Below are 24,761 nucleotides of genomic sequence, written 5' to 3' on the forward strand. Positions count from 1 at the left end.
GTTGGGTGCTGACAAACCTAGAAATATAATCGAATCCGGATTCAAAACCACAATCACAGGTTTCTGGCCTGCCCAAGGGACGCAACTCTGCACAGCAAATTGCGGCACCTTACATAACTGGGCCAACCCTGCCCCACTCCATCTGAAGTATGTTGGCTAACCGTGTGTGTTGTCCATACCAGTGAACGTAGTCAATAATGCAGTACTCGGTGTACACCTCAACGAACCAACACAAACTGAACTACAGATTCGATACGCAAAAGAAGCAAAATAATACAAAGATATTATTAATCAATATCCCACGGCTGTAAGCCGTAAACAGCTTATCAATAATCTTGAGTATACTAATTTTTAAGAAATTGTACAGTTTGTGAAATGAGTATGAGAGAATGGTTTTACACCACTATTAGAAATATTCCAGCAATATCACGGCGGGGGACACCAGAAATGGGCTTCACACATTGTACCCATGTCGGGAATCGAACCCGGTTCTTCGGCTTGAGGGAGCGAACGCTTTAACCACTAGGCTACCCGATCGCCCCGAAATACGAAGATCTATATAATTACATAAACGAGTCTTTCTTAAATATACAGTACATAAAAGGTCTACGCCAGAAGATATTCAGTCTCGATTATCTGCCGAAACAGATACCACTGGACGTAAAAAGCAAAATAGTCATAAATATATAATTTATCGAAATCAATGACACAAGGTGTTCGCGAAAAGGGTAGGCATGTTTTATATTACCGGTAGCACCTGCCACTCAAACATAATCTACATTAAAAAGGAAGTGTTTGTTGTAAAACGCCGCATCCAGAAATACCCCTTGTGACGGCGCCCAGTAAACAATCGTCTGCGTCCAAAAACGTCAACTACTGTAACAACATTCCCCATGTATATCTCAGTGGCCGACTAAGTAATGAGGATAGGACAGTGTTAAGCCCGACAGGCTATGGGCCATCGTACCCCGAAGACGTGTATCGTTATTCACGTAAACAGCTGTCCTTCCACGTCCAAACTCGATTATGTAGAGGAATATGTTAAGATGGAACGTAAAACAACATTCATGCCTCGAGGTTTTCTTGCACTGAAGTGTGTCTTGTACGAACATGCCAAAACCGACACAATATACGCTGTATGTATCCAGTCTGTAACAAACAAACGCAGTTATTGAGCTACCCTAGACAAAATTATATTAAAGTATTATTCGGCGCATTTGATGATAACCGTTTCGGCTTTGCCAACCTTGAGACGAACAAAAATGTTTCAAAGAAACACTCAAAAGTCCAAATTTCGACTGAAACCATTGTTAGGTCGTGTTTTTAAGGTCCAAATGCCCTTGCATGATTTGAAGATAAATACTTTTTGAGTATTCCATTATTGTAGTACATAACCATTCTCTGGTCATCTATTCAAAGATAAGGATTTGTCTTGCCAGAGAAAAAAACCCAATTATCTGAAGACTATGCTACATTTACGACAAAAACCATCCAGATTATCCTAAACAGGGGGCATTTAACTGAATGGCATTCAATTGTATGACAAACACATCCTGAGTACACCATGGTCCTACTTACACGGAACTTTAATGAACAATTTCCTTTAAATCCTGGCAAGGTGAAATGACTTGACATCTGACATCCGCATTCTTTAACATGCACTCATTAAATAGCTTACATTGTAAAATGCTACACAAATACGTCCTTCTGAAGTGTACAGTTGACGTGAAGTAATCAATCAGTACTGTATCTAGTTCTAATCTAGTCTCACCATTATTCAAAATTAATTTTCCGTGTAAAAGTCAGCGTTCACCAGTATTATTAGACATGCCACTCGTCGCATGCTGACATTAGTTCCGGGCGTGAAGTTAATGTACACGTTTATTCCATTCCCGTGAAATTAAAAATGGTTTTCCTGCGATAAAGTGCATCACGTCATGGCATAAAAAGCTGGTTGCAAAAGTTGGCTACGATTTACCACTGGCTGACAGTAAAATAAATTACATCGGTGTTATTAATGGTTCTCACCATTATCACACAGTAACACGTTCCTGTTCCTGACAGACACAGACACAGACACAGACAGACACAGACACAGACACACGTACGTACGCACGCACGCACGCACGCACGCACACACACACATACATACGTACATCGGTTTTTGTCAGCATTTGGGCATGTAGCGTATATGAAGTAGCTCAAAATTATTCCGACTAAAGCGTTAAAAACATAACATGATAAAACTGAACATATTGAGAAATTGTACATGCGCACAAACGTTCTACCTTGTAAACCTTACTTTCAGCAATAGTAAAGGATCACTAATCACATACATGCATAAACTGATGCATAGGTGTAATGCCATATGTGTGAAACTTAGCATTCACACGATTAGGTAAATATCACAATGGTGTTTTGTGTACAGTGAAACCTCTTTAGTCCGGAACCCGTTAATTAGGAAAACTCGCTTTTCTATTCAAATAACATTTCGGATAACAACCTTTCGTTAATCTGGAGATATGTTCATCTCGACAATTTATTGTGAACGAAGTCGTCCATATTAACGAGGTTTCGCTGTATGGGAATGATAAGGGGCAATGGTTCACAGTCATTCAAACCTGCATGTCTGTCAAATGAACAGGAGCAAAGTCCAAACACACATGAAAGTGGCAAGAGAAATCATCCTGCACAAACAAGTCATCTTTAACATTCGTTGATCACAGGAAAAAAGGACTGCAAGCGTTTAGAAATGCCTCATGAGTTAGGTAAATCATAGCTAAAGTGTAAACGGCTTTGAGATCTTTAGGCTGAAAAACCACATCAAAAGTATACATCTTGCACATATCTAAACATGCGGCAAGAATGCAAAAATAAACATCATGTCCCGACAACTCTTTAAGCTTTGGTATCATTCAATCCCCTTGGTATATGATGTGCCACTAACATTGCATACGGAGCATGGCAATGTTATCTTCCAGCTCAGTCTATCCACGCACCTGAAGCTACTGAAGAGCGATAATTACCTGTGATATTTATCTTTCCTCACCTACAGGCTGGTATTGTTATTCCTAGGCACCACAACAGTATCTCACAACAATGTGCTTTGGCGTAGGCATGCTCAAATGGCGTTGTGATGGTTCCACCATTCTAGAGTGAGTGAGAAAGTATGCGTTTACGCTGCTTTTAGCAAATAAAACCACGGATGACGCTGGAAATTGGTAAGCGCTTACATGTATAACAGTTGTTGAAAATCGAACTCGGGTCTATCGCATGACGAGCGAACGCTTCAGTCACAAGGCTACTAAACCTCCCCCGTCCATCATTTGACAACCAAGAAGATACATGAACGATTGCATGAATCCAGATTGTGTAGAAGGATGTTAACAAATTATCATGGTTACCCTGGTAATCAGTGTTAAAGTGTTTAATGTTTCTTTGATATTGAGACAAACTCTATAATACATTCTAAACATGATACTAATCAGGAAACACAACCACTCCTCGCTGAACAAATAAACTGTAAACTGTAAACTTTTAGATCAGCATATCATATCATTGAAAGTGATATTCGGGGTTATTTGATCATGCACATCACGGTTGCGATACAAGTCTAGAAATTGTTTTTTTCTTTCAAATAGCAATCACATATTACCATATATATGGAATGTCAGGATTCAAGGATTTAGATTATATTGCTTGTTTGTTTGTTTGTTATTTAACGCCGCACTCAGCAATATTCCAGCTATATGACGGCGGTCTGTAAATAATCGAATCTGGACAAGACAATCCAGTGATTGATATCATGAGCATCGGTTCACGTAATTGGGATACGATGACATGCATCAACCAAGTCAGAGAGTCTGACCTCCCGATCCATTAGTTGCCTATTACGACAAGCATGGTCGCCTTGTACGGCAAGCATGGTTTGCTGAAGACCTGTTCTACCCCGGCCCTTCCCGGGTTATAACAAGACCCACAGTACATACATGTTTAAGGACTCATGTTTTGCGACTCACAGTGTGGGTATGAACAATATTGAACAATGCAGTACATTAGTAGCATACCTAGAAAGATTGAGTTTAAGCTCACAGTTAATTTCTTATACGAAATAAATGATATGCTTATTTTGCAATGTTCAAATTCATGAAATTCAATATATGGAGTTATATAGGTAGGGTTACTCCGAAATTAAATAGTCCATGAATAGAATATTATTAGGCTCTCGAAGGATATTTTACCCATTTTACACTCAGTCTGAATATTCGAACCAAATTTTCAACATGGTTGCAAAGGAAGGCTTTTTACGTCCAGTGGTATCTGTTTCGGCAGATAATCGAGACTGAATATCTTCTGGCGTAGACCTTTTATGTACTGTATATTTAAGAGAGACTCGTTTATGTAATGATATAGATCTTCGTATTTCGGGGCGATCGGGTAGCTTTGTGGTTAAAGCGTTCGCTCCTCACGCCGAAGAACCGGGTTCGATTCCCGACATGGGTACAATGTGTGAAGCCCATTTCTGGTGTCCCCCGCCGTAATATTGCTGGAATATTGCTAAAAGCGGCGTAAAAACATATTCACTCACTCCTTTCAACAACGGAAATGTGACAAAGGCCACTTACATCACAAACTGAGTTCACTATTCGGTGGAAAACAATGGGAAGACATACTATTTCGTCTCTTGCGTTTATTGTTCTCTTTACGGTACTCATCTCATTTATTTTGTAGTGAGACATTTCTGTGTTTAAAATATTCGCCGATCTGTGTATAAAATGATCCCAATTTTTGTCATATGTCCGACTCTGACAGTGATAATAGTTTTCGAGTTATCATGGAATGTGAATGTTTCTCAGAAGATGAATTGGTGATTATGGAAGAAGTACAAGTGAACCTCTACCTGTGACCGACAACAGTGACGAAAATATTCAGGATGATTCCAATCTTGGACGTTTGGTTTCTTTGTTTAGTTTATTTTCTCCAAATCCCAATGTCCTGTTGCAGTCTTGACATAAAATCTTGATAAAGTCAATAACTTTGCTGTTCCTGGACAGATTTACCAAATTTCAAACAGGAAAGGTGTCAAGTGGCTCAAAATTTATTTCTTACTCTGGTCTTTATCGAACCAATTTATGCTTACAAAAACCTACCCAGGCACAGATTACATTATACAAACCGTTGCAGGAATGAGTGATGGTTAAATCTACATATTAATTAGAATTAACAACAGTGCTTTTAATGTTCAGTTACATAAAAACAAACTCGGCATACTTTCTTTCACCCCTCAGTGTATGGTTGACTATGGATCTCTCGCTCTCTCTCTCTCTCTCTCTATATATATATATATAGTGGGGATTTGTGTGTGTATGTATATGTTTAGATAGAGCAAACTTACACCAGAGATAAAATGTATTGTTTATGTATGAACAAGGTCCATGACGTAATAGAATATATAGCAATATGGTAAAGAACTTCTTGTCAAAGGACATCCAATATGTTCCAAAAAGAGGTAATTACTCGCTTCGAGGCATGCAGTTTCATATTCCTCATCATTGGTAAGTACAATGTTCAAAACATGAATGCGGATCTCAAATACACGCTCCACATGTTGTCGTCCAGTGAAGCAATCTAACCAGCTCCAACGAAGACGATTGTCAACAACAGCAAACCTAAAGACCTCTTTCCTGTTACCGAAACATATACCATGTTGTTACTGCCTGCTGGTCTACAATGAAAACAGCAAACACATGTTACGAGTGTCGAACGGGAAATTTCAAAATAATCAACTCAAGGCTGGCGGCAGTATAACAGCCGCGTGATATTGATGTATCTGGATCTATAGTTTTTTAGTATATAAAACACGAATGCATGTAATATTAGAGGCACATTTGTGTAAATGTCAGTTTGTATCATCTGATGAACAGTGCAAATAGGAATGGTCAATGTCTAGATTATCAGCCAAAACAGTACATAGTATTATACAGTAAACTCTTGTTAACACGAACTCCTTTAAGTCGATTAAAGGTTAAAGAGAACCTTATTTTATGTCCTGGGCATATTTTTTTACTGCACTATCATTTAATATCAGTCACTCGTTTGACTCACACAAGAAAACTCGATATTTCTTCAACGTTAGCTAAGGATTTTAGATAACGAAGTCTCGCTGTAGAACAAAATTACGACATATGAATAACATATTTACACGTTATCCAACCACATAATAGAAATATAATTTACCTTTAAATGAGCACGAATCACTGGTGACACTGCGTAACCTCAGCTGACGTTCCCTTAACTCGATCAAACGCCGAACTGAACTCGCTCCGTCCCGACTACCTGACACGCAGTCTCAATCAACAGCTTGCACCCATTCCTAATGTTCCCTAACTGAAGCAGAATTACTTCGTTATACCCCTGACTGTGAAAACAGGAACCATCGAGCGAGCTCTGGCCGTGATATTGGTAAATAAGACAATCACCGGTGGCAGCTAAAGAACCGGAGACAAACAGTAGGTCACCCGAGCCCTTCATGTTGTGGTAACGAAGGTTGTTCAGCACATGCGTCAGTATATTATCATGGAGGGTATTGCCATGGTTGACGTTTAAACATACCATCTGTACACGGTGAGAGGTGTATGCAGGTATAGGTCCATGTAAAACCGCCCATCGTAGTTGATTAGTATTTGATAGGTTTGAGCATTCATGCTCATACACAATGCGTGTGTTTAGTGGGAACTTATAATGTAATCTGAGATCCCAACTTGTTTAGTGAAAATATGTTTTTGGATTATATGATTCAAGCTACTGTTCTATTTCCAAAGTTACCTTGAAAAGTACCACTTCTCTTGTTGTGTGTCATCTTTTTTATATGTACAGAGAAAAAGGGCTTGAGTAAGATCCCAGATGACAGGTTTTTCTTTTATCACTAACAACCAACGACAAAGAAATTCATTCTATGAAGCAATAAACACTGCTTTATATAAATATAGGCAACGATAACGTATGTGTATAACACAGCATCAGTTTCTTCTTCTGTTAATTTCCCATACATTGTTCGTTTGTAATCATCTCCAACCATGCTTATTTATAGCAAATTGTCTTTGCGTTCTTCAGCTGCTGGGGACACTGGGCTAACGTTTGATGATGAGGGATAGAACTGCCACAATTGGACTGACATATTTTCATTGTGTTCAGATGAAACTGTTCTGGTGAATCGTGTGGTTTAAGGATTGTGAAAAAGGGATACCACGTGTAGATCTTCTGTGTGACGGTTCCGCGACGATTCGACCACAATGCCTATCAAAATGGTAATAAAAGCACAGCCTAGAAGAACTGAATTGAATACCAACTCTTGATGTCCTTACGCCAAGCCATAACACAACAGTTTATAATTTGGCTTGAGAGTGAGTGAGTGAGTGATATTACGTCGCTTTTAGCAATCTTCCAGCAATAACCCGACAGGGAGATCAGAGATGGGCTTCACACATCTTACCCATGTGGGGAATCGAACCCAGGCATTCGGCGTGAGACGCGATCGCTTTAACCACTAGGCTACCACACCGCCCCATTTCGATTGAGAAAATCGCCAATGCACAAAATAAAAAAGAATAATAATGATAGCATTATCACTGATAATAATGGGCCACTTATATTTCACCGAGGGGTATGCTAAAAGCACTTGGCATAATTAAGTCCAATTAGTGTGAACTCCACTTGCATGAACAGCTCTCTGGGAAGAATACAACGCAGGCTGTTAAAATGTTTTGCCTTGAAATGTTCAGCGGTGAGTCAGGGTAACATGAGAACCCAAATGTAATGTGTTTATCGCCTCAGAGTGACACGGGTCTTTCTCATCATTAACTATTCTTTACTTGTTTCTGCAAGTTTTATTTCGTCATGTGTGTTCCACGGCAAAACAAATACTGACGTACACGGACCTTGAAGAGTATTCTTCAAGAAGATGAGATGGTAGTTGATAGTCGTTGAGGTTTGCCGGGCGGAGGTCTTCACACTTCTCCAAACAAATACAATACAGCTATTTTGAAATGCGTGCATATTAGGAAATATAATCCCTGTCAAAGCATGTTACATTGTGTTGCTTAATTTCAGGATTCCTTCTACGGATACTTGGAGAACGTCAACAGTCAGTTTCACACAATGATGTCTCTCATGTGGAACAGCGTCGATCTCGATTTGAAGCATGGCTCGGAGAACTTATTGTTATGAACTATATTGTATTACATTGCACGCTATATTTTACCGTTTTCAGGGAGAAGTTTGTATCCTCGGGACAACTTTGTTAATTTTCGTGTTCAAGGGGTTCCCCACACCTTTTGTAACTCGTAGTTGAGTCCTTCTTCGCTTCAATTATCATTTCTTCTTATTCGATGTATAGAATATGGACATGCTGTCAACTGTAGTTGCTCTACTGTCGCATAAGTATTTCATTTTTTCTTTCTCTCCTATTCTAAAATATTCACATGGAAACATTTTCCAGGGAATAGGATAGAGTGGCAAACAGGAACATCACATGTGATCCAGCGAGGAATAATGACGTTAATAACAGCTGCGGTGTGGTTGAGTAGGTCAAGTAGATTATCCCTCATATTTTGTATTTTCATATGACATCATAAGATACGCTCTACTAAATTTGAATTTAAGTGGGCATGTTACGTGGTGTTTTATCATGATTTAATTTAATTCTGCCTTATATTATATAACAAAATTTAACATTAAGTTAGTCAGTCAGTTGGTGGATTTGGGTTTCACGTATTTGTCAAACAATGTTATATATGGGCATGTTACGTGGTGTTTTATCATGATTCAATTCAATTCTGCCTTATATTTTATAACAAAATTTAACATTAAGTTAGTCATTCAGTTGGTGGATTTGGGTTTCACGTATTGGTCAAAGATGTTTATGTAAAAGAATATTTAGGTTCAGAGTAAAAAATAAAAAAAATAACTGAAACATCTAGTCTCCATACAAAATCTCCCCTACGATTCCCCAAGCCCCCAACCCCACCGCTTTCCCGAATATCAAATGGAATAATAAATCTAGTCTCCATAAAACATCCAAATTCATCACACGAGGATCAAATGGTCGGTCCCTAACAGGTTTATGTCAGTTTAAAGAGATAAAACAAATCTAACTTAGTTACATCACCACACATTACGTTTGCAATGACGCCTATATTACATACATGTACGTGAGTATGCAGACACTTGACGTGGATTTGACGTCCAAATCACTGCATTGACGTCCAATCACTGCATTGACTGTTTTTGAGGGCTCCAACAAGTAAGGAAACAAGATAAAGCACCTCCACGAGAAGCCACTGAGTCTCAAATATCTCCGTAGAAAATTACATACACATGCTGGCACTAATATAGAAGGTAACAAGTTAATGAAGCGATCAAAGAATAGAGATACACACGTCGAGCGAATGTTTTTTGATGAAATGATTTTGATGTTATTTTCAAATCTACATGCTTAAATATGAGCTATACATTTCTTTAGTTCACTTATAAGCATCCCACTGGCGTGTTTCTGAACTATCATGAAACTCATGTTGAGTGATGCGTCCATTTCAACACAGTGGGAGATTCCAAGGCCCCGTTCCACAAGCGCTGCCACGATCGCAACTCCAGTACTTTAACAAAGACTGACGGCAGTTGTGACAGAACAGGTCCCTGGGTAGTTTAGCTTTCTTATACCCCAGGCTTGTCGTAACAGCAGACCAATCGTGATGGGTGGTTAAGGTGGCCAACTGTGTGTCATCGTGCCCTCACATCGTTGGTCATCGCTCACATTGCCGGGATTGTCTGACCTGCATTTGATTATTCATAGACCGCCGTGGTATACATGGAATAGTGCTGACTGCGACGCAAAAATTGCATTCACTCGGCGTTCACCAGCCACTGATCAATACTGGCAATATATAAAGGCGTCATTTTCTAACCCGTCCAGGATATCTACATACTTAATAATATCACTCAAAATACATGAAAGTCAATTACCCTACGTAAAAGTCCATGCACAGATATTAAATTATGGAGGAATCAGGAGAATCTGTTCACTACTGAAGTAGAATGTATCAAAGTTGAATAATTTCTCTATATTTTTGCATAATGACCAATAGTTGAATATATGATCTACATCTGCAACAACAACAAAACTCATTAATGTTCTGAGACGACGTCATACATCCATCAGCTTCACCAGCACTGAGTACGATTGGTACAAATACACTCCCAGAAGGACGATCGAGACATCTCCAGGAAGGCCTACCTACAAGCTATTCCCATCCTGGAGTATTTAGGACGACCAGGGGGTGCAGCAGCGGGGAGTCAATGAGTCCTGTTGTTTAGGTTAACCTTCTCTGTAGAAAATACCAAAGAAACTGAAAGAGGTTCCCATTGTTGGTATCTGACAACCAGAGTGTTATCCTACAAAGCTATTTCAGAGCCACGACTGTAAATCAGTGTTAAAGTATGGGACTGACAATCATCTTAGCGCCACGACTGTAAATCAGTGTTAAAGTATGGAACTTACAATCATCTCAGCGCCACGACTGTAAATCAGTGTTAAAGTATGGGACTGACAATCATCTTAGCGCCACGACTGTAAATCAGTGTTAAAGTATGGAACTTACAATCATCTTAGCGCCACGACTGTAAATCAGTGTTAAAGTATGGAACTGACAATCAGCTTAGCGCCACGACTGTAAATCAGTATTAAAGTATGGAACTTACAATCATCTTAGCGCCACGACTGTAAATCAGTGTTAAAGTATGGAACTTACAATCATCTTAGCGCCACGACTGTAAATCAGTGTTAAAGTATGGAACTTACAATCATCTTAGCGCCACGACTGTAAATCAGTGTTAAAGTATGGAACTTACAATCATCTTAGCGCCACGACTGTAAATCAGTGTTAAAGTATGGAACTTACAATCATCTTAGCGCCACGACTGTAAATCAGTGTTAAAGTATGGAACTTACAATCATCTTAGCGCCACGACTGTAAATCAGTGTTAAAGTATGGAACTTACAATTATCTTAGCGCCACGACTGTAAATCAGTGTTAAAGTATGGAACTTACAATCATCTTAGCGCCACGACTGTAAATCAGTGTTAAAGTATGGAACTTACAATCATCTTAGCGCCACGACTGTAAATCAGTGTTAAAGTATGGGACTTACAATCATCTTAGCGCCACGACTGTAAATCAGTGTTAAAGTATGGAACTTACAATCATCTTAACGCCACGACTGTAAATCAGTGTTAAAGTATGGAACTTACAATCATCTTAGCGCCACGACTGTAAATCAGTGTTAAAGTATGGAACTTACAATCATCTTAGCGCCACGACTGTAAATCAGTGTTAAAGTATGGAACTTACAATCATCTTAGCGCCACGACTGTAAATCAGTGTTAAAGTATGGAACTTACAATCATCTTAGCGCCACGACTGTAAATCAGTGTTAAAGTATGGAACTTACAATCATCTTAGCGCCACGACTGTAAATCAGTGTTAAAGTATGGAACTTACAATCATCTTAGCGCCACGACTGTAAATCAGTGTTAAAGTATGGAACTTACAATCATCTTAGCGCCACGACTGTAAATCAGTGTTAAAGTATGGGACTGACAATCATCTTAGCGCCACGACTGTAAATCAGTGTTAAAGTATGGAACTTACAATCATCTTAGCGCCACGACTGTAAATCAGTGTTAAAGTATGGAACTTACAATCATCTTAGCGCCACGACTGTAAATCAGTGTTAAAGTATGGAATTTACAGTCATCTTAGCGCCACGACTGTAAATCAGTGTTAAAGTATGGAGTTTACAATCATCTTAGCGCCACGACTGTAAGTCAGTGTTTAAGTATGGGACTGACAATCATCTTAGCGATAAGATCGCTCTGTGGAATGGGGCCCTGGTGAAATGACGCCGCATTTAAGGAACCTGGAAAACAAGCCAATGATTTGATAAAGTCATATTCGTTCTTGTAATGTGAATTATATTTTACAGGAAAACGTGTGTTTAAATCAAGGCGTGTGCATCTGCATTTCAAGACTTACTGGTCGTAAGTGCTTGTATACAAAGGCTGTTTGACATGAAACAAACTACAACACGCGCACAAGAATAGCACTTCAAAAATATATGAAACTTCAGTAAAATCATGTAGTTGTAATGGGCATTAATTATATATAATATTACATTACATTCGAGGCTGTATCTGAAACGGTAATTGACTGTCATTCGCTCTCTTGAGATTTTGTTAGTTTGTTTGTCTGTTTGTTGTTCAACGCCCCACTCAGCAATATTCCAGCTATATGACGGCGGTCTGTAAATAATCGAGTCTGGACCAGACATGGCATTTCAACGGTGGTAGATCTCATGGGCTTCCCTCGCCTCCACAAGTGAAAAAAAGATGCTAAAACATGTTTCTCTTCAATAGCAAAGATTTTACTGGTCTCATAAAAAAAACAGCAGTTAAGCGCCCATTCATTCTTTACAAAAAGCTCTAACAGCTGACACGTTCAGTGTAAAGTTATGACATTTTTCACATCAAACGAATGTATACGTGTGTGCCTGTTGCGTCTAGCATCAACATGTTTCATCAGTGGCTTCCTGTTAATTTTAGGTCTAGCGTGTGGCTACTACACAACTCTATGATAGCTTGCAAATCATTTTTAAAACTTCCATGAGTATCTACTGAAACACAGGATGTGAACTGAGTCTTAACTGTTTTAATTAGTCCAGAGAGTGTATGGGAAAATATTTTATTGTTCAAATATATGTAGCAAAAGGACGTTCATGCGTGACATAGAAGTACTCTAGAGTACTAAGAGGTGAGGTGAAATGGTGTTGAACGTCGCGTCCAAGATTATTGCACTTATATAGCGACGTGCATGTGTGTGTGTGTGTGTGTGTGTGTGTGTGTGTGTGTGTGTGTGTGTGTGTGTGTGTGTGTGTGTGTGTGTGTGTGTGTGTGTGTGTGTGTGTGTGTGTGTACTAGTCCGGACTCATGCCGATTTATAGTGCTGGCTCACTGAGATACCATGCCGCAGTTTAACATGAATACCCAACTCAGACACAGTATACTGTTTTAGCCCCTTAATGCTGAGAGCTAGACAGGGTAACAACAAGTACCATCTTTTAACGTCTTTTTGTATGACGCGACCGGGGATCGAACCCCGGTCCTTCCGCTCTCCGGGCGGACGCTTTATCACTAGACCACGGAGGCGGTCAGAGTAGAAAGATGCTACACTTGGACGTTGTATACTTTCAATATGAGTGTTGCTTTTGCGTTTGCATAAAACGTCAATGTCGTCGTTCCCTTCATATTCGTGTCTCTGTCAGAAAGAAGGAGCAGTAACAGACACTCAAGAAGCAGTGTAAACTAAAGGTGATCACTCAAGGTGTTCGCTCAACTAAGGGCATGTCCTTCCCGATCAGTTCTATAATAACCATATGAATACTTGCTAGATAGGATTTTATATTTGTTGTGTTGTGCGTTAATATGGTTTAACGGCACATATAGCCAAATATTCCAGCTATGGCCAGATGGCCCTGAAACAATCGAGTCTGGGAAAGACAAACCAGTGGTTGATATTATCAACATCCCCTGCCGTCGGGGTGCGCAATCAACGAGGTCACCCAGTCTCACCGAACCATCTCAGTCGCCACTTAAAAACATAGTTCAGTTGGGACAACCCGGGTCCACATCGGACATATTGTTTATATTAGGAGATGTGTTAATGTTTGAGTACAGTGCCCTGTGTCCCCCGCCGTCATATTGCTGGAATATTGCTAAAAGCGGCGTAAAACCAAACGCATTCACTCACTCACTCACTGTAGACAGAAAATCAAAACTTGGCCAGAGACACAAGTGACGGGTGTCGTCAGCAGGTGGGGTACGGCTGCAGACAATCTACAGATCTCGACATTGTGACCACTCAATTAACGTCTAAGACGATTGGTTCTCACGATGAACAGATATAGGGCACCTTGTTGTTCCCATGAAAACTCACAGCAACGCAACGATAGAGTAAAACACATAATATGTCCATGACAGTATTTCTCAACATTTAATGGATACTGATTATAGCGGGGTTTTGTTTTTGGGGGGCTTAAAAATAGCTCTTTGTTCTTCACATTTAAGTTTTAGCCACGAGCGCTGCAATATTAACATGTTCCACCCAACGCTTGCTTCAACATGTACACGTTTCTCTAAGGGACCGACCATTTGATATTCTGGAGGATAAATTGCCTGCCACAATAATGACAATATTGCAAGGTGTTTTTCTTTGAAAATTTCAGGATCATGGCTTTTAATATAAAAAAACTTGTATTTAAGGTGTACCTTAAAGATATTTTATCCTCTAACGCTTGATCGCTTCAACGTTAACATGTTTTTCTAACGCTTGATTGCTTCAACGTTAACATGTTCCTCTAACGCTTGATTGCTTCGCCGTAAACACGTTCCTCTAACGCTTGATTGCTTCAACGTTAACACGTTCCTCTAACGCGTGATTGCTTCAACGTTAACATGTTCCTCTAACGCTTGATTGCTTCAACGTTAACATGTTCCTCTAACGCTTGATTGCTTCAACGTTAACATGTTCCTCTAACGCTTGATTGCTTCGCCGTAAACACGTTCCTCTAACGCTTGATTGCTTCAACGTTAACATGTTCCTCTAACGCTTGATTGCTTCAACGTTAACATGTTCCTCTAACGCTTGATTGCTTCAACGTTAACATGTTCCTCTAACGCTTGATTGCTTCAACGTTAACATGTTCCTCTAACGCTTGATTACTTCGCCGTAAACACGTTCCTCTAACGCTTGATTGCTTCAACGTTAATATGTTTCTCTAACGCTTGATTGCTTCAACGTTAACATGTTCCTCTAACGCTTGATTGCTTCGCCGTAAACACGTTCCACTAACGCTTGATTGCTTCAACGTTAACACGTTCCTCTAACGCGTGATTGCTTCAACGTTAACATGTTCCTCTAACGCTTGATTGCTTCAACGTTAACATGTTCCTCTAACGCTTGATTGCTTCAACGTTAACATGTTCCTCTAACGCTTGATTACTTCGCCGTAAACACTTCCTCTAACGCTTGATTGCTTCAACGTTAACATGTTTCTCTAACGCTTGATTGCTTCAACGTTAACATGTTCCTCTAACGCTTGATTGCTTCACCGTAAACACGTTCCTCCAACGCTTGATCGCTTCACCATAAACACTGTCCTCATACGCTTAATCGCTTCACCATCAACACATTCCTTTAACGCTTCACAATAAATACTTCCCTCCAACGCTTGATCGCTTCACCGTAAACACGTTCCTCCAACGCTTGATCGCTTCAACGTAAACACGTTCCTTCAACGCTTGATCGCTTCACCATAAACACTGTCCTCTAACGCTTGATCGCTTCACCATAAACACGTCCCTCTAACGCTTAATCGCTTCACCATAAATACTTCCCTCTAACGCTTAAGCGCTTCACCGTTATTACGTTCCTCCAACGCTTGATCGCTTCACTATAAACACTGTCCTCATACGCTTAATCGCTTCACCATCAACACATTCCTTTAACGCTTCACAATAAATACTTCCCTCTAACGCTTAATCGCTTCACCGTAAACACGTCCCTCTAACGCTGAATCGCTTCACCGTAAACACGTTCCTCCAACGCTTGATCGCTTCACCGTAAACACGTTCCTCCAACGCTTGATCGCTTCACCATAAACACTGTCCTCTAACGCTTGATCGCTTCACCATAAACACGTCCCTCTAACGCTTAATCGCTTCACCATCAACACATTCCTATAACGCTTAATCGCTTCACCATAAATACTTCCCTCTAACGCTTAATCGCTTCACCGTAAACACGTTCCTCTAACGCTTGATCGCTTCAAAGTTAACACGTTCCTCTAACGCATAATCGCTTCACCATAAACACTGTCCTCTAACGCTTAATCGCTTCACCGTAAACACGTTCATCCAACGCTTGATCGCTTCACCATAAACACTGTCCTCTAACGCTTAATCGCTTCACCATTAATATGCTACTCCAATGCTTCATTGCTTCAACATTAACATGCTACTCAAACGCTTGATTGCTTCAACATTAACATGTTCCACTAAATTTATCTAGCATGATCATCGCTTCGGTGTGAATTTGTACTCAAAGTTGGACCTTTCCAAGTAACAACCAAGGAATGTTCATCATCAGCCATATATATGCCGTCGAGGGATCGCAATAGAATGTCTATTTTAGGGGAAATCGATTTCAGCGGAATTATTTTTACAGTGTAAGATGAAGAGGTGAACATATATTATAAAACAAAATTATTTCTCGGTCAATTATTTTGAAAAGAAACATTCAATTCACCATTCAGCACCATGCCCGTGCTTGTGGGATGCACCAAACTCGTCAAAGTCCAAGACCTGCATCCTTTCAGGCTTTCCTCTCATCAAGCTGACTGGCCGAAACTTTACGGAAATACTGTTCAAAGCGGCAACAACTCCTCCCTCACTCAAATTGAAAAAGACAATATATTGTTAAACGGTTTACAAGCTTGATGAATTATTTCTTTCAAATGGATTGCATGGGCTTGAAAGGGCGTTGACAACTAAACTGAAATTCAGCTCCTCCAACATGAGCATTGTAGTGGCTGTGAGTTCACTTGTTATCGGTATGCGTTATTCGATGTCATCTACATGTAAGGAATTTCTGTAAGCTTGGGTCATGTCTTAGGATTAAATATCTACGTGTATCCGTATATGGATTCAACATTGTCAAGGTTTCGCAAATCATTTAGACATCGATAGTGCCGTTTATTCCAAACAGCGCCGAGAAACTGGGGGTTTCTTAACATCAAAGTTAACAGTCATTGTTTTCCGGAGTGTAACATTTATTCAGATAATGCCCCATCATGCCATGGGAAAGTTCTTCTCTCACAACACGACCATTATTGCAGGCACACATACAGAAAGGGGTTCATTGCTGCATGTAATGAATTGTTTTTCCCACTTTACAATCACCCTCGGTATCAAACATCACGTTCCACCAGTCTGACAGCTTCATTACACTGTGCACCTGCTTGCATCTACATAAGAGGCTTCCTGGTCTACAGCACGTATAGGTGAAGAAACGTGCCATGTGCACGCACTGCAAGAAGCGGTTTTATTACCATAACGGGGAAACAGAAATAGTTGACATCAATTTGAAAAACAGACGTGGAAGGGTTAAAAACTGAAAACAAACAAGGTGTCAATGATACACATATATGTCCATTCACAAATACGCAAGCAGAACACAGAGAGAGACAGAGAGACAGACACACACAGAGAGACAGACAGACAGAGATACACACACACACACACACACACACACACACACACACACACACACACACACACACACACACACACACACACACACACACACACACACATACACACACACATACATACATACATACATACATACATACATACATACATACATACATACATACATACATACATACATACATCGGTTCTGGCCAGTATTTTCACATCGTCAGTACCCGTCAGCACCAGCATCTGTCATATAATTGCAAGGAATACGCATATCTTGGTCCTGTTGTCGATGTGACATGCGTAACATGCGGTGTCACCTTACAGTGGTTGAAGTTACCCTGTTTATCTTAATTAGAGCAAGCATGCCCGAGTCCAACTATTCAGAATATAATACTAATTGTTTATAGGTGTTGACATTAATTTTATATTGCTCTATCTGAACATTGCATGTATATGTATATGTATATATATACAAGGGATTCTATATTCACACAGTACAGTACTTGGAGCCCGAATCGGTTCTGACTCGATTAATCGTTGATCAGTGTTTCTGTCATGTGTCAAGTTCATCGCTACCAGAGAGATTGCTGGTGACCGGTTCTACATGTATGTCTACCAAAGCCAAGCTTTCGCAACCGCGTCAGATACGTGAACATGCACACTCTAAGCAGTTACCCTTCAACACATGGCTAACATTTACTGGATACGACCCTGTGTGAAAATACACAAATGTGTTCCTTCACAACGCAAGTCTACAAACCTTACAATCCCACTGATACATTTATGACGTTTTGTAACTCTATACATCTTATTTTCTCTGATAAGGCCATTTACAATAGATTTCCTTGTGTGATAGGAATCTAATTACCAGTTCTTCAGACCATTACCTTCGATTGGTGGCACTGATGATAACCCATTTGATGTAAACTTTCACCCAAACTAACAGCTTGAACGTTTACAGTGATATATCTACAGCATGGTGCAGTAACGATACGTATATATCTCATTATATCACAAGAACACAAACATTAAGGCATGTGTTCTGCAGTTTTGATGATGAAGATTGAAACGAAATAATCTGAGGCGGTACATAGAATTTGTATTTGGAACCTACAAAGATAAACAGGTATGTGGGGCGTGTTGATTGTCATCACATATTTAATTAGTATATACACATTTTTTAATTTAATTACATTTACCAATATTTCATCATCCATGATCATCGTGTTTCAATGATCATGACAATTCATAATAATAACCTTTAAAAAGGAACGGCGTATTTTGTCGCCATTGAAATAAAAATCTGCACTCACTGAAAAATAAAACTAATCATTCGTCATGCCAATCAAATAGTCAAAGAATCATTCGTCATAAAACAGTTCTATGTCTCATGACAAAAAACTATGTCGATCAGGCATTTCCTGAAAAGAATTTACTCTGTCGATGTAGAGCATTTATATATGAGCGGCACGTGTGATATCCTTCATGCAATATTCAGCATCAGTTTGCTTGCGGGAAATACCATACGGTCTGAGGAACCATTTTGAAATACCTTGCAAGATGTCCATCTAGAAGCACTTCCTGGAACTATTTACGTGGGTAATTGGGTGTAACCCGTGTATCTTCTTTCTAGGGCTCGACAGCATGCCTGGGACCGTCTGATAACATCTCGCGGGCAGAGTGGGGAGAGATATCGACTCTTACTCCATCTGGCGGTGTATGTACTCCCAACAATCTGGAATTAATTCACTAATACTACTGGGAGATCCCAACGATATAAACAATGTTGCGCTCGTATTCGTTGTATTGGTCGACAACATTCCTCACCCATTTTACTTATAACCATATATTCTATGATTCTCATTGTTTAATTACTGCGGAATATTAATGTTAATAGTTAGTGATATATGTATTAACATTTGCACAGAGTCTTATTTGTTATCATGTCATTTTTGCTGCATGTTGTTGTCACTACACCTTATTTCAATAGTACGTTATTATAATACAAGCACGTTTACACGTCTTCTCCGTAGGCATTTATGGCGGATTAAACTCTTCTTGTCAATGTGTTCGTTTCAAATTGGGATCGGATGGTTACGATGTGTGTCCTGGCTGATTGTATTGGTATACACAGATGATTTGTTTGGTCCAGACGTGTTCAAAGCAGCGTTATACACTCACTCACTCGTTCAATGACAGCGTGATGTTCACCTGTCGTGGCCTGTTGTTAGTTCCGACTGCAGTGAAAGACAACATTCACACAGCCAGTCACACAAACAGTTCTGTCCTGTACAGTGCTGCAAAGGTAAATCAATTCATTTCGCTCGAACAGCTGTTGTCATTCCTGGGAAATTTATTCACTTGTTTTGTTGGTGCGGTTGGAGAGAGTATGTGTGACAAATATTGTACATTCGTTTTACCATCCAAGGGTATAGGTTTATTCATTTGATGTCTAGCTTTCGTCTAGTATCTGGCTGTACACTAGTCTTCTTTTAAATTTTGGAAGTTCCGGGGTTCGATACCCGGCCGCGTCATACCAAAAGACGTTAAAAGGTGTAACTTATCACTACCCTGTCTGGCGCTCGGCATGAAGGGGCTAAAACAAGGACTGGTCGGCTCGGAGTCAGTATTCTGTGTCTGAGTGGGATGTTCATGTTAAACTGCGGCATGGTCTATAAATCGGCATCAGTCAGGACAAGTACAAGCAGCCACACGCACACACACACACACACGCACGCACGCACGCGCGCGTGCATGCACGTCGCTATATGAGTGCAATAATCTAGGACGCGAAGCTAAACCCCATTTCACCTCACATCTTTCAATATTAATTTTTAAAAATTAAATTCACTCAGTGCACATTATTTATCGCGCAATGTTTACATAAAAAGCTTTTCAGTTTTCAAAAATTGTTTACTCAGTGTACATATGGATCAGTGTTACTTATAACATCCTTGTTATTGTTCTGTAAGAGATTTATAAGTATAAAACGCGTACAGCTAACAAACCTAGATATTTACATGTTCTTTGTCTTCATGTAATGATCACAGACAGGAAAACATGCATTTCAGTTTCAAAATAATGTAAGCCTTAGACTTTACGATGTATACACAAGCTTCGGTGATACTTAACCTTATCATAACGACCGGTTTCAACGGTTAATTTAGAATTACTGCTTCTAAATCGAGAGACAACTATATACTTTCAAGTGTCTAGGAATGTCAGAACATAAATATTTTTCTGCGTGTTAAAGTGTTCATAATAGTAGCACTTTGATGAATCATTTAAAGAGGTCTGTCATGATTGTTGCAAAGTATAAGACAATCTTTGTATATAAATGAATAAAATGTATTGACATAACCAACGTCTTGACTTAACAACACACAGCCAAATCCATACTAACAAAGTGTAATTTTCATTTTTTTGACCAAGTTATAACCACTCTATCATCTATGGATTTTAGCATAGTGGAACCTTGATGTGGTAATGTGTTATGTGGAAGCACACCAATAATTTGATGACCCGTGCCATGTACATGTTGCAAGGGGAATCTGCCATATTCACCTAGTTCCATGCCATTAAATGAGGGGCGGTCGGGTAGCCTAGTGGTTAAAGCGTTCGCTCGTCGAGCCGAGAACCCGGGTTCAATTCCCCACATGGGTACAATGTGTGAAGCCCATTTCTGGTGTCCCCCGCCGTGATATTGCTGGAATATTGCTAAAAGCGGAGTAAAACCATACTCACTCACCATTAAATGATGTTCTACAATTCTTAACTTGTATTTACTAATGCGTAAAGTACAGATTCAACAATTGTACAATGAGAGGTTGCCCAGACTTCAGAATCACAGCGTAGATTCGGAGTTATCAGTGAATTTAAAATTTAAAATACCAGTAAGTCAGAACAACTGATCTTGCCAATCTCCTTTGAAAACAATTTACAGTCAAAACTACCTTTTTGGCATGTGATACTCCCAAGTTTGATTTCTACTCCATACAAGTCTGGATGTAAACACTGGCCCTAAGTGTCTGTAGAATGAGAATAATTTTCATACCTAATTCAAGGGCATTTGTCTTTTTCTGTAGTTGAATATAAAACGCCATGCAAGAGAATATCCAGTCTTCATTAATCGCCGTAACCGATACCATTTCTTATAATGTTATAAAACTAACGCTTAATATTTACACACATATCTAACAGTAATCATTAAACAGTTATTTTCGCTTGAGCGTTGTACACAATATACTTCGTTTCGTTTTCGCCACTCTGAACTGAACTATCTATACAGTATGCTTTTTTGTCAGTGAATGTATATGGATACATATCGCGTTAGGAATATCCCATATCGACGGGACCGCCTCCGTGGTCTAGTGGTAGAGCGTCCTCCCGGAGAGCGGAAAATCCGGGGTTCGATTCCCGGCCGCGTAATACCAAAAGACGTTTAAAGATGGTACTTGTTACTCTGTCTGGCGCTCGGCATTAACTAGTACAAGCAGCCACACAAACACACACACGTACATGCACGTCGCTATATAAGTGCAATAATCTTGGACGCGACGTTAAACCCCATTTCACCTCACCTCACCATATGTATACATGCACCAGACAACAGGTTCACATTGTACTCAAATGGGGCATGAAAATGAATCTTAGCGTGACAAGATAAGCCCAGCCTACCACCCAACACGCTCTGGAAAACATTACTTCTCTGGCGTTGACGTTGTGAAACACTGGAGTAGAAGTAATTTTATTCACTCTTTTTGACAACCCTAATTAGTCAAACACGGATGATATAAGCCAAGCTACATGATCTTAAAGGCACTCGTTAAATCCAACTAGGCCATCAGAATATAGCACACTAACTCAAAGCAACGTATACAACAGGTAAGAGCAAGCTCCGCATTTGCACAAGCCTAGCAAACCCATGCTGAGTTTTGGCCTCAGTGTTGGAATCTTCCCAATAGAATTTGGTGCTAATGAATACCAGGCTTCTCACCACCGTTACAGGGAAGCGTGTTCCCCCCGGAGTAATGCGGTATTTATGCTGGATTAAACATTGATACACGAGACATGTAAATATTTCCGTTAACCGCGTGTAGTCACAAGTGACCTTTATACCTTATAACGAAGGTGAGATGTATGTTTCTGGGCAGATGTGTTCAATAGAGGTTTGGTTTAGAACACTGTATCGCGTTTGCTGTTGTGGACTCATACCAGGTTCATAAGGGTTATGATTTTTGTTAACACATGCACCTGACTTACGTATCTTTATCGCAAACTTTGGAAACTACTGCTTAGATAGAGGTGTTGTGAAATGGGGTTAACGTCGAGTTCAAGATTATTGCACTACATATACGACTTGTCTGCGTGCGGCTGTTCGTGCAACTTATGCCCGTTTTATAGTGAGATACCATGACGCAGCATGGGGACCCCACTCAGATACTCCGAGCCGAACAGTCTTTGGTTTGTCCGTTAAATGCCGAATTCCAGGCAGGGTCACAACGTTAACACCAGGCAGCATCTTTTACCGTCTTTGGTATGACACATACAGGGATACAACCAGCAGCCTTCTGCTCTCTGGGAAGACGCTGTGTCCACCAGACCAAGGAGGTTGTCTTGTTCATATGCATATGGAGATTGACACATATGTTATGTAATACACAATTCTCTTGTCGTGGGGATAATGTCATGATTGCAGTGATGCTACCGATGACGATGACTTTTGAAGTACACTCGAACATGCTCTTTCCACGAAGATTTCAAAGAGCGTCATACGACTCTTGCTCAGAAGTTGTTCAATCAAGGTTACTACATTCAAAGCCTCAGAAAATGTTTCAAAACGTTTTATGGTAGACAGGTGGAAGACACTTCAAAATTTAACGCAACAGTGACAATGTTGAACGATGTAATTCCTAATTTTGTCTGGTAAAATATGTTGCCATGTTTTAGATACACAATTCACTTGCCTTGCATGTGTTTATGACGGGTGCCACCGATGGGGCAGGATGCGCTCACCTTTTCGCGAACACCTGGAATCATCACTATGTGATAGTGATTCATAAACACATGCTTATGACGCAGTTGGCATCGAACAATCGACTCTGCTTTTACCAGATTTCTTGTGGCTACGGGAAGGGCGTTGTCGCATTTATTTATTGATGGTATGACGACGGCATATTGCAATATGCTGTTGAAAGAATGTTGATTATGACAGTGCTGGTTGTCGACGGTGTGTTGTGTTGGTTGCTGGCGGTGTGTTGTGTTGGCTGGTGGCGGTGTGTTGTGTTGGCTGGTGGCGGTGTGTTGGCTGGTGGCGGTGTGTTGTGTTGGTTGGTGGCGGTGTGTTGTGTTGGTTGGTGGCGGTGTGTTGTGTTAGTTGGTGGCGGTGTGTTGCGTTGGTTGGTGGCGATGTGTTGTGTTAGTTGGTGGCGGTGTGTTGTGTTGGTTGCTGGCGGTGTGTTGTGTTGGTTGCTGGCGGTGTGTTGTGTTGGTTGCTGGCGGTGTGTTGTGTTGGTTGCTGGCGGTGTGTTGTGTTAGTTGGTGGCGGTGTGTTGTGTTGGTTGGTGGCGGTGTGTTGTGTTGGTTGGTGGCGGTGTGTTGTGTTAGTTGGTGGCGGTGTGTTGTGTTGGTTGGTGGCGGTGTGTTGTGTTGGTTGCTGGCGGTGTGTTGTGTTGGTTGGTGGCGGTGTTGTGTTGGCTGGTGGCGGTGTGTTGTGTTGATTGGCAACGGTGTGTTGTGTTGGTTGCTGGCGGTGTGTTGTGTTGGTTGGTGGCTGTGTTGTGTTGGCTGGTGGCGGTGTGTTGTGTTGGTTGGTGGCGGTGTGTTGTGTTGGCTGGTGGCGGTGTGTTGTGTTGGCTGGTGGCGGTGTGTTGTGTTGGTTGCTGGCGGTGTGTAGTGTTGGCTGGTGGCGGTGTGTTGTGTTGGCTGGTGGCGGTGTGTTGTGTTGGCTGGTGGCGGTGTGTTGTGTTGGTTGGTGGCGGTGTGTTGTGTTGGCTGGTGGCGGTGTGTTGTGTTGGCTGGTGGCGGTGTGTTGTGTTGGTTGCTGGCGGTGTGTAGTGTTGGCTGGTGGCGGTGTGTTGTGTTGGTTGCTGGCTGTGTGTAGTGTTGGCTGGTGGCGGTGTGTTGTGTTCGTTGCTGGTGGTGTGTTGGGTTGGTTGGTGGCGGTGTGTTGTGTTGATTGGCAACGGTGTGTTGTGTTGGTTGCTGGCGGTGTTGTGTTGGTTGATGGCGGTGTGTAGTGTTGTTTGGTGGTGTGTTGTGTTGGTTGGTGACGGTGTGTTGTGTTGGTTGGTGGAGGTATGTTATATTGCAAGATGGCGGTGTGTTATTGTGGATAGTGACGGTGTGTTGTGTTGGTTGGTGAGGGTTTGCTGTGTTGGTTGGTGACGGTGTG

General features: G+C 40.7%; 1 protein-coding gene across 2 annotated transcripts in view; it reads right to left on the reverse strand.

The window, feature by feature from the left end:
• The window catches only part of LOC124116750 (prostaglandin E2 receptor EP4 subtype-like), a 64,465-nt gene that overhangs the window by 22,848 nt on the left and 16,856 nt on the right, over positions 1–24,761 (reverse strand). The window contains exon 1 of one of the 2 annotated variants that reach the window (XM_046478233.2): positions 6,238–6,519. The exons of the other annotated variant lie outside the window; for it this stretch is intronic. The gene's annotated coding sequence lies outside the window, so the exon portion shown is untranslated. Of the gene's footprint in view, positions 1–6,237; positions 6,520–24,761 lie in introns of those variants that run through there. 2 annotated transcript variants of the gene reach the window in all.

This window comes from Haliotis rufescens, unplaced genomic scaffold, assembly GCF_023055435.1.
Source record: "Haliotis rufescens isolate VD_foot unplaced genomic scaffold, xgHalRufe1.0.p SCAF_2, whole genome shotgun sequence".
In the NCBI taxonomy this organism is placed as follows: domain Eukaryota; kingdom Metazoa; phylum Mollusca; class Gastropoda; order Lepetellida; family Haliotidae; genus Haliotis; species Haliotis rufescens.